The sequence below is a fragment of the Microtus ochrogaster genome, unplaced genomic scaffold, assembly GCF_000317375.1.
Source record: "Microtus ochrogaster isolate Prairie Vole_2 unplaced genomic scaffold, MicOch1.0 UNK16, whole genome shotgun sequence".
Taxonomy (NCBI): domain Eukaryota; kingdom Metazoa; phylum Chordata; class Mammalia; order Rodentia; family Cricetidae; genus Microtus; species Microtus ochrogaster.
This window is the reverse complement of record NW_004949114.1, coordinates 5887841-5898318: the sequence shown is the minus strand read 5'-3', so window position 1 is coordinate 5898318 and position 10478 is coordinate 5887841. Positions and strand designations below refer to the sequence as shown.

The 10478-nt window shown below is 38.3% G+C and overlaps 1 protein-coding gene and 1 non-coding gene across 2 annotated transcripts in view; both read right to left on the bottom strand.

Annotated features, from left to right (window-relative positions):
* The window catches only part of Flg (filaggrin), a 37644-nt gene that overhangs the window by 21705 nt on the left and 5461 nt on the right, over positions 1–10478 (bottom strand). The gene's annotated exons all lie outside the window — the stretch shown is intronic.
* Positions 3274–3380, bottom strand: LOC113458378. Its single transcript, XR_003378750.1, has one exon. It is a non-coding gene; the product is annotated as a U6 spliceosomal RNA (small nuclear RNA).

The window sequence follows — 10478 nt, the reverse complement described above, 5'->3', positions numbered from 1 at the left end:
GTCCACTATGTTCAGCAATGGGGATGTTCTATCGGGAACTCACCAAGGCCAGCTGGCCTGGGTCGGTGACTTATACTTTTTTAAAATTTTTTTCTACTCAAAAATTTACACTTCCTCCCCTCCTTCCATTCCCCTCCCCGACTCACCCTCCTCCTCTCTCCTTAAGAGAGGAAGCCCAGGAAGTATAGGGAGGATGAGGAAAGTCTGAGTTCCCTGTCCTGAGCTGCTGCCGCGGGTCCCAAACTCACCCCAATGATGGCTCTCCTGGTGCTGAGATCAGATCTCTGTGCTGGTTGGGTAGCTCGTAAACAAAGCGCCTACCTTGCTTGCTGCAGGCAGGCTATTGAAACAAAGGAGCTCCAGCCCGCTAGGTTGCCCTCAGGATTAGGCCCCAGCACCCCAAGAGGGAAGGGAGGCAGAAAGGGGGGAGGGTTCTGGATGCAAGTTGGGTGGGGTAGGAAGAGAGAGGCAGTATGCTGGGAGTATATCCCTTCTTAGGTTTTACATGGAGTTAGTTGGCCATTCTGGGCTGCCAACTGTAAATGTTAACTCGATTCATGAAATAGCCAGGCCAGCTTGATGATAAACAATTTTATTTTTACTTATTATAAGGGGAAACTCATGCCATGAGAATGCATGGAAGTCCAGCAGCAGAAAGTCATGGATAATGGAAAAGTCTTCTGAATTAAATCAACCAGTTTATTTAAAAGGCTTGCTGACCTCACAATGAAAGCCAGGAGAGGTGCTGCATTGGGGAAGGGGTTTTGCTTTTGTTTCCACAGGAAAAGAAAAAAATTATGCACACCATCAAAATTAATAAAGATTCGGTTTGAAGAGGAGAAACCTCTTGAAAAAGAGAAATGACAGCTCATCCACAATGGTGGTAACCATACAGGTGGTAAGAAAAACATATAGGATGAGGGCAGTGTTCTGTTCTTGTCTTTGCAGGAAAACACTCATCTTCAAAAAATTCAAGGGACCCTGAATGTTTGATTACTAACAGTTGGAAAAATAACTATCCAATAAGGATCATCAAGAAAACTGAATATGTTCCATAAGTATAGATGTTGAGAATATACATTTATATATACATATAAAATGTATATATTTATATTTATAAATATATAGAGCTGGTTTTGGAGTTGGACACTGGCTTGGTACCTCTTTAATTACAAGCCTGTTGTTAAGAGAAAAGCCCAGAGTTTCTGTCTCGTGTCAGAAGCCATGATATGGGACAGAAAGAAAAAAGAATCAGAAAAAATCTTCACTTTTCTTCATGTCTATTTTTGTCTTTATCATACCTTTCATTGACGATATATGTCTGTATATATAGACTATATATTGTATATATACAATACAATATATAGTCTATATAAATAATGCTTAAGTTTTCCACAATGAACAATGAATTTTCCTGCAGTAATTTTTGAAGTTTCCAGGAAGAAGATGGGGCCCCACAACAACAACTTCACCTGGTTGATATGACATCATGATGCTGATAGCACTACTACAAGACCTGTTTTGGGTACCAGCTGCACAAGATGGTTCCAACTTGGTTAGCTGAAATGGTGCACACTTTTACAACATTCTGACCAGACCTTCACAAAATACTCAGAGACTATTTGCAATCATACCAGACATTAATCCTGAAACTTAACCATCATTTTACTTTCACAGGATCCTGTAGAAAGAATGTTGCCCCCATGAGCTTGAAGTAATTCTAGAAGATGACATCCCCTCTCCCAACAAAGTTTATCCCCAGGGTTAGGGACTTCATTTAAGGGTTGATTATAATTGGTATACGGTTGAGGGTTCGGGGAGGAATTTTATAGACTCATGGATCCCTTAAAAAAAAAGGGAAAATTGGATGGGATAATAGATTGGTATGAGTTTACTCACACTAATAATAATAGTGAATAATGGAGTGAATACTTGTGAGTTATTATTTATAGACAATTACATTGGTATAGATTCTTGTATATTGATAAAAGTTAAACTATATTGAATATTGTATACATGCATGCTTCTAACTCTGTTTAAAACATTTTTAATATATTGATATATATTTACAATATTGCAGTGTACATTTATACCTCTGATCAAGATATTATACATTATTTACATTTGGAGGTCATTATCCTCATTTATTGCAAGTTGTTTATTGTCTTAAGTTATATAGGTATTAAGAATTATAGATCAATAGTCATCTATGTTTGTCATACTTATAGTTAAACTTATCAGGTTCTTTAGATACACAGAGATTATATTCTGCATAGATAGATAATCTTCAACCACTTAAAAGAGCTGTAGAAAATGGCATTTAAATAACTCAGTGTTCTGTTGAAGTGAGACATAATTGCTCCTGGCAGCACTGAAGAATGTTGAGCACCGAAGGCACTCCACCTGGAACTTGTTTTCTTCTTGGCAGAACTGGCTTTTGGGCAAAGAAATGCCCATACCTCAACCACTGACAAAGATACATAGTGTCCGTAAATTGATAAAACAGGACTGTCAAATCCTGCCAAGACCAGGTAAGACAGTTTTGAAGTTTCTTGCTTTTGAAAATGGTCTGTCAGTCATTTTAGGCCTTAGCCAAAGTGGGTTGCTTCAACATTGCAAATGAGACTTTGGGTGATTGCCCAGGTAGCCAATTGTCTCTGTCATTTGTTGCACATTTTGGAAGCTGCTTAATTGCACTTCCTGCAGTCAAGTAATATTGTTTCCCTTCTTAGATCTTTGATGGGGTTGAAGATTAGATAGTTGTCTTTACCTTTCTCATTATTTAGCCAAGCTTATTTCCAATGCAATAGAATGTTTATTAAAACTTTTGTTATATGTTCCTTGGCTTAATATTACTTATATTGTTTGTAATTTTATATTTTGTATCTGTTCCTATTGTATATAATTGTATTGGGTTTGGGTCGATCTTGTTTAGACAGAAGGGGGAGGTGATAGGGGAAGCTTTGTTAACCAATCACCTCTAAGAAGTGGAACCTAATTAAGGCGTGGCTCCCTGGAGCCCAGGAAGAAAAACTGGGACAGACAAGGTGCTCACTCTCTCTAGGTGATTCCTGCAGGACCCAGGAAGCTTGGACTTCTCATCCTCATGGTGTGAGTTTTCCCTTATAATAAGTAAAATATAATTGTTTATCTTCAAGCTGGCCTGGTTATTTCACTAATCGAGTTAACATTTACAAGGCTAGACAGAGAGACCCTGTCTCAAAAATTAGTCAGCTTTTGTGTTGAGGACGTTGGTTCATTTGCAGCTTAGTTAAAAATATGGAATGATTCATGAATTCTCATGTCATCCTTGGGCAGGAGCCATGCTAGTATTCTCTGTGTGGCTTCAAATGTAGTGTATGTGCTGTGGAAACCTGCACTAAAATTCACACCCTCATTAAATTTATTCTCTAGAGCTGAAGGGAAATTTTACTTTTCCCCACACAGAGTTCTTCTTCCATCCCCTTCCTTTCCCCTTCTTTCTTTCTTTCTTTCTTTCTTTCTTTCTTTCTTTCTTTCTTTTTTTATTGAAAAAAAGGAAAAAAAAAGTTTCCCCGCCTCCCATTCCCCTCCCCCTCCTCCCACCCTTCTCCCCCTCCCCCCACTCCTTTCCCCCTCCCTCTCCAGTCCAAAGAGCAGTCAGGGTTCCCTGCCCTGTGGAAAGTCCAAGGTCCTCCCCCCTCCGTCCATATCCAGGAAGGTGAACATCCAAACTGGCTAGGCTCCCACAAAGCCAGAACATTAAGTAGGATCAAAACCCCGTTCCATAGTCTTTGTTTCCCCTTCTTCCATATTTCCCCCTACTCCCTTTTTTCTCTTCTCCCATCCTTTTCCTCTCCTCTTTTCTTTTCTTTCCTTCTCTTCCCATCTCCTTAACTTTCTTTTTCTAAGCCTTCTCACACTGAGTCCCCTTCCCATCCCACCCCATCCTTCTATAACGCATTTGTGTTTTCTGTGCCTATGTACATGCCTAAGCCTTGGACTGATGTTTGTGGACCTTCACAGTAATGTCACTAACTTCAAGCTCTTCTGACTGACTGCAGAGTGAAGTGAGCATTAGTAGTGATGAGGGGAACTTCAGTATATTTATTCAGTACATTATTCCCACAATGATGGGAGGTGGCATTTAGCCACATGCCTAAGGGAAACAGGCAGGTAGATGTTCTAAACAACTAAGGCATTTTTCTTACATGTTTGGAGAAGACTGTCAGGACCAAATGAACAGATCCTTATCTATTCAGCCTGTAGGTGGCAGTGTTACTTGATGGTCTGTCTTCAGGAGACTATTCCCTGATGTCTTACAGTTTTGAAGATAATCAGTTTTCTGAGTTTCATATGAGGTTATCCAATTAGACCATATCTGCAACATTCACTGTAACATGTCAATTTACATAAAAAAGCTATCTGTAGTCTAGATTTGAACTTATGGATGCGTTAACTTACCGTGGGTTGAAGCATGTGAACCATTGGTTCAAGTTTAGACTTCTCATTAAGTTCCAGTAAAGTATATTAATTTATTAAGGTATTTATATATTTTATACATGATTTATATACTTAGAAATGCTAACCAGAGATTGGAGAGATCATCTAAGATTTTTTTAACTTGTGTGATCACGGTGTCCAGAATTTGGCTAGGTAGTACAATGGCTACCTTACCAGCCATCTTACCACTTGGTCACATCCCTTTTCTGCCTTTCACCAACTAATATTTTAAAAATTCCAATCTGATCATGTCACATCTCTACCAAAACACCTTGTTGTTTCTTTGTATGGGATAATAGAGACCAAACTCTGGGGAGTCATTTTCAGAGGTAATTTTGATCTGGTTTCTGTGTATTCAGAGCTATCAGGCTGCGTCACTCACATGCATCTTATATGCTGGCTGTAAGGAATTACTAACAGTTTCTCGTCACCTTTTTTGTCTTTGGGATTTTATACAAGATGTTTAAGCAAACCTCTCAGATACTCTTCTCCCCAAGTTAACACATTTCCAGACATTTGTAGAGACTGACCACATGCTTCCTAAAGTTGCAAGGCTTAGACTATGTCTTCCAAGTTCAGAGGAAGTGGTCTGGACTATTGTTTCCTACCAATAATATGATCAACTGGTCACACTATACTTTATACCACCAAGAATGGTCTGTTCGGCAAGCCCTTGAAAGAACAGTCTCTCTCTCCAATCTTTATGACTACAATATCTAGAACAGAATAAAATTATTAAATGCTTAATATTGTTCTTCTAAAGAATAGGATGAAACATGTTATATGGTGAACCATACAACAACCACATTTCCTAGAGTCTGGCCAATATAATACACATCCTTAGCTTTCTAATAGAAGATGTGTAGGGTATGTCTGACATATAGCCAGTGTCTGTGGTAGGGAGATAATGTAGGATAAAGGGAGAACCTCTGGTCATAGTGAGATAGTAGCACCATGGCCTTTACACACTGACTAGGCTGCCTGTACCTGAACATCAGTTACTGTTTCTTGTCCATCCTCTTCCTCTATGGTAGGCTGGAAATGTACTGGGAAGAAGCTATTAGTTCTTGAGAGCAATAGAAACCAATGGAAAGTTAGCTTCACAAAGTGCTAAGGATGATTTTGTTTATTTTCTTATGAAGTTATATATGTAAATTATTTGTTAACTTATAAGCCACAAACTTCTTTCTAATATTAGAAACACTCTGATAATAGTGTGCAGTATGACTGTAATTTATTTATTTTGTTCCCATGTCCTCTACTTGCTTGAATATGTACATCTTATTTGTAAGTGGTTATCATTCCCTTATTTATACCCATAAATTACATATATGGTGGTGATCATGTCAGAATATAATAGAACTGAAAATTTCCTGTCACCCAGTGACATTGGAGCCATCATAATTTTGTAGCACAATGAATCATTCGTGTGCCTGTGATTGTACTAGTACAAATGAGCCTACTGTTCTGGCCAGTTATGAAAAGGTATAGCACAAGGGAGTAAAAGGCCTGTTGTACAAACATGAGGATCTTGATTTGGATCCAAACAACCATGTAAAAGCTGACCGTGACAGTGTGGATTTGTTATAGCTCAGGGAAGTAGAGACAGGTGGATTCCTGGGGCTCATTAGACAGAAAGTCTAGTTAGTTGGTGAGCTCTAGCTATCTCAAAAACTAGTCATTGAGGATTCACTCAACTACCTTTGGCCCACACATACATGTGCACATGAGTTCATATATGCATGTGCATATATCTACAAAAGCCTGCATATATACCATATCTCCAAAAAGCACATGCAATCATGTACAGTATATAATACCTTATAATGATAATAAGTGACTGTATTTCTAGTGTATATATTTCACCTATCACATTTTCGTTGTTAGTGTAAAACAGTATGACATACAATGTTGGCAACACCTTATACATTTCATGTTTACTTGATTGCCTCAACAGGCCATGTCAAGTGGTTGATCTCTACCTTTTAGGTTTGTTATGTACTCTGAGATGTTCATGGAATGGCAGTATTTCTTAATGAGAAATTTTTCAAAATATATCTTGTTGTTAATGGATTCCTGATTGTATACTCAATGAAATATTAGTCAACCTTAATATTAAGGGTGGTTTGTGATTTGCCGCAATATAGGTGAACCTAGAGGGCATAATTCTAAGTCAGACACAGAGAGAAAAATATTGCATGATTCACATATGTGGAATCTAAAAAAAGTCAAACTCATGAAAACAAAGTGAGTAGAATAGTGCTACCAGGGTTAAGAGTGTAGGGAAAAAATCTGTTGAACAAAAGGTTAAACCCTTCTCTTACCAGAGGAGTGATTACTGGAGACAATGTACAATGTGTTAGCTATAGTTAATAATTATGTGTTGTGTTTTGAAACTTCTTAAGAGGCTAGATCTCAATGTCACCACATACACATCCAGAAGAGTTAACTATGTGAGGTAATTGATCTATTAAACTTAGCTAGGTATAGTGATTGTTTCACATTGGATACACATATCAAAACATTGAATGATATACTCAGCACATGTTATTTTAATTTGCTATTTATTCTTTAGAAATCTGGGGAAGGGAGGTCTAGCCTTGAACTTTGGCTTCCCATCATCTGGCCTCTTGTTAATTCTCAGAAGGTAGTTCTTGAAAACTACCTTATCCTCATCCCACATATCTGCTAGGGAAGCATTCTGATGGATGTGGATTCACCCCACAGATCCATACACAGGGCAACACTCTGATGGATGTGGATTCACACCACAGCTCCACATAGGCCAGCACTCTGATGGATGTGGATTCACACCACAGATCCATAGAGACCAGCATTCTGATGGATGTGGATTCACACCACAGCTCCACACAGGCCAGCACTCTGATGGATATGGATTCACTCCACAGATCCACACACAGGGTAACTCTGATGGATGTAGACTCACACCACAGCTCCACACAGGCACTCTGATGAATGTGGATTCACACTACAGATTCACACAGGCGAGCACTCTGGTAGATGTGAGAAACCTGAATGATTTGCTTAGGTAGTAGCTTTTTGTGCTTTCTCATAGGAGTCGTTTATATTCATTGTATCTGGTTCATTGGCAGCCATTCATTCCTAACCTTTCCAATAATTTCCGTGTATCCTGCTTCTCTATAGAAATGCCTCTTCCTAGTATCATAGATTTCAAGATACCAAAGCAATGGCTATATTTCATTTTTCTGTTCATTTGATTTTTCTGGTCTCTTTGAATGTTGATAATACTTCTTAGTGATAGAACTATGACTTGAAATACAGAATTAGGTTTGGACGTCTTTGTATTATTATTCTTTTTAATTTGAGGCAAGGTATTATTCATGTATATCCCTGATGGTCTGGAGCTTTGAAATATAGTCCAGATTCACCTTGAACACACTGTCTTTGCTTCTGCCTCCAAAGTACTGGAGTTCCAGGCAAACACCACTGTGCTTAGCACAAAGATATCATCTTCAGATAAATGCATATTTTCTTTGGTTTTGCTTTTGTTTCCTGTACTGGGGATTAAAGTCAGGGTTTCTACATATTAGGAACTCCTACTGAACTGCATGTTTCCAGGTTTCAAATCTTGTACCTGCCATATGCTTGTTGTTTAACTATGGGCAGACCTTTAATGGCCTATTTTCTCAATATTTTATTCTTCATCTTATTTAACTCATGCCCAAAACTTTGACCCAAATAATAGTTAAATGAATACCAGGTCCAATTCTGACTGTTTTCCATGCACCTACTAGGTCTTTGTGATCCTGATCATTTTCTTTGAAGAGTTCGTCAACTAAGAAGAGGGACAATGTTTTATGAAGACAAGAGGATAGAACTTATGCTTCTAGTGAACCTTGTTTCATCCTTTTCGGCAAACTAATTTTATGTCAACGGACAAAAAGGATATTCTGGCAATGTAATCCATTGAGTGGGCAGGAATACAGAAGAAAGCAATTTCAGCTGACTGTGGCTGTGTCAGAAAATTTAGAGTTCATTTTTGTATAGAACACATATCTCTGTGTCTCTGTTATATTGTCCATCAACACATCTACCTTGGGCAGTCCAGGTCTGTACTGTTAGCTCGTAGCTTTATACTTCTAGCCCCGTATGTAGGCCTAACTAAATGTATAGAAGGGCTGCCTGAAGGAACTGGATAAACTCGATCTTTCTGTGGTATCATTGCTAAGTTATCAGGTCTGGCAACTTAAGGATTATGCAGTTTTACAGTTTTATATGGGGACAGCATTTCCGTCTTTGCAGATCCAATAGAACATGAAGCAAGACTAAATAGAACACGGAGCTGCTTGCTGCCTTTGATTCAGTACCTGTCTCCACTAAAGATCATTTCAGTTTCGACAGTCAGTCTCAGTTCAGCATGACTCATTTCAGTAAAAGTGCAAGAAAGATAGTTTTTATGTATACTGTTATAAAACCACCAGACTCAGAACTTGGAGACTTGATGTCTGTATATTTGTCTTGACAGAAGTTATTTGTGTGACAAACTCATCTGCAAATTGAGGAGGTGTGCCTATAGATGTCTCCAGTTTGTTATTTGGGGATAAAAATCCCACTCCAGTTTTGATGGAAAGATGTAGTTTTTCATGAAAGAATCTTGTGCATATCTTACCCAGTTCTTTACTCTCCCCTGACCCATATCCTGATAACAAACATGACGGTATTTCCTACCAGGGCAGAGAGCCCTTGTTCTCTTCCTTCCCTCTGGAACTGAGCACCAGGCCCTATCTCTACTCCCACTGGGGGTCTGCCATGTTCTTTGGAAGGAATAACCTTGTTCTTTCTTCAAAGAGTCCTGTGATTTTGGTTTGACATAGATAATTATTATATGGATATATGATTTCCTATTCTTAACAAAGCTGTTTTGCTTGGTAAGGTGGTAAACACCAAAGGAGTAGTGATTCCATGGGGTAATACATGGGTATGTTTAAATTTTTTAGTTTACCATTGCAACACAGACATTTCTATATGGTTATCCAACTTTTTCTATAATGATGAAAAGATGTAGTTATGACACACAGAGAGAAGTCTTCAAATTTATGAAAAGAAAGAATGAAAGAGGCAAAGTATATTAGATGGCCAATTATTTATTTTTCATTTATCATAGAGGTTACTGTGTTGAGTCAATACGTCTATTGTAATTTAAACAATTGCTTAAGAAAAGGCAAATCCAAATGGGCAGATATTCTAAATTCTGATTGCAGGCAGAGGATTAGGGCCACAAATAGACGGCCTTGGGGTTTTGTTATATTTTTCAAGTTATGGGCAAAAATTAATATCCAGATTTAAAAAATTTAAAATAAAACATTTTAAGGTAAATAAACTTAATCTTGCACCAAATATTCATACCATTAAAATTAAATTCCCCATACCATAAATGTTCTAAATAATAAAACCTGAACTAGATTTCAAAATCTCGCAAAATGAAAAGAAAAAAGCACGGATTAAAAAGTCTAAATGCATAAAACTAAAACCCTGTAACCAACCAAACCAAACCAACCAACCAATCAGGCAACAAAAAAAAAAAAGTAAGAAAAATGAAAAAGAAAAAGAAAAAAGGAAAGGACTAAGGCGAAACTACGAAAAAGACAGCTATCCAAAAATGAGGTGATTTTATACTTTTGTTCCGTTGATTCCACGACATTGGATCTTTAGTGGTAGTAATAATACCTCGGTGAATAAGTAAACTCAAGACGTTTTGAGGAAAGACCTGAATTGTCTCCACCTTGGTCGTACTCTGAGGATTCCCTATGATCACCTGAATTAGATCTAGTATGCCGCTGTTTCACAGAAGAATGCCTGTGCCCAACTGTGACTTCTGAAGAACCTTCGCTGTCACTGTCCAGGCTGGCTCTGTCTCCATGGTGTCTCTCCCTCCTTGAGGTGGAATGCCTGTGTCCATCTGGTGACTGGTGGCCAGCTGGGGACTCCTGTCTTCCTCGGGAGCCTGTTCTTGT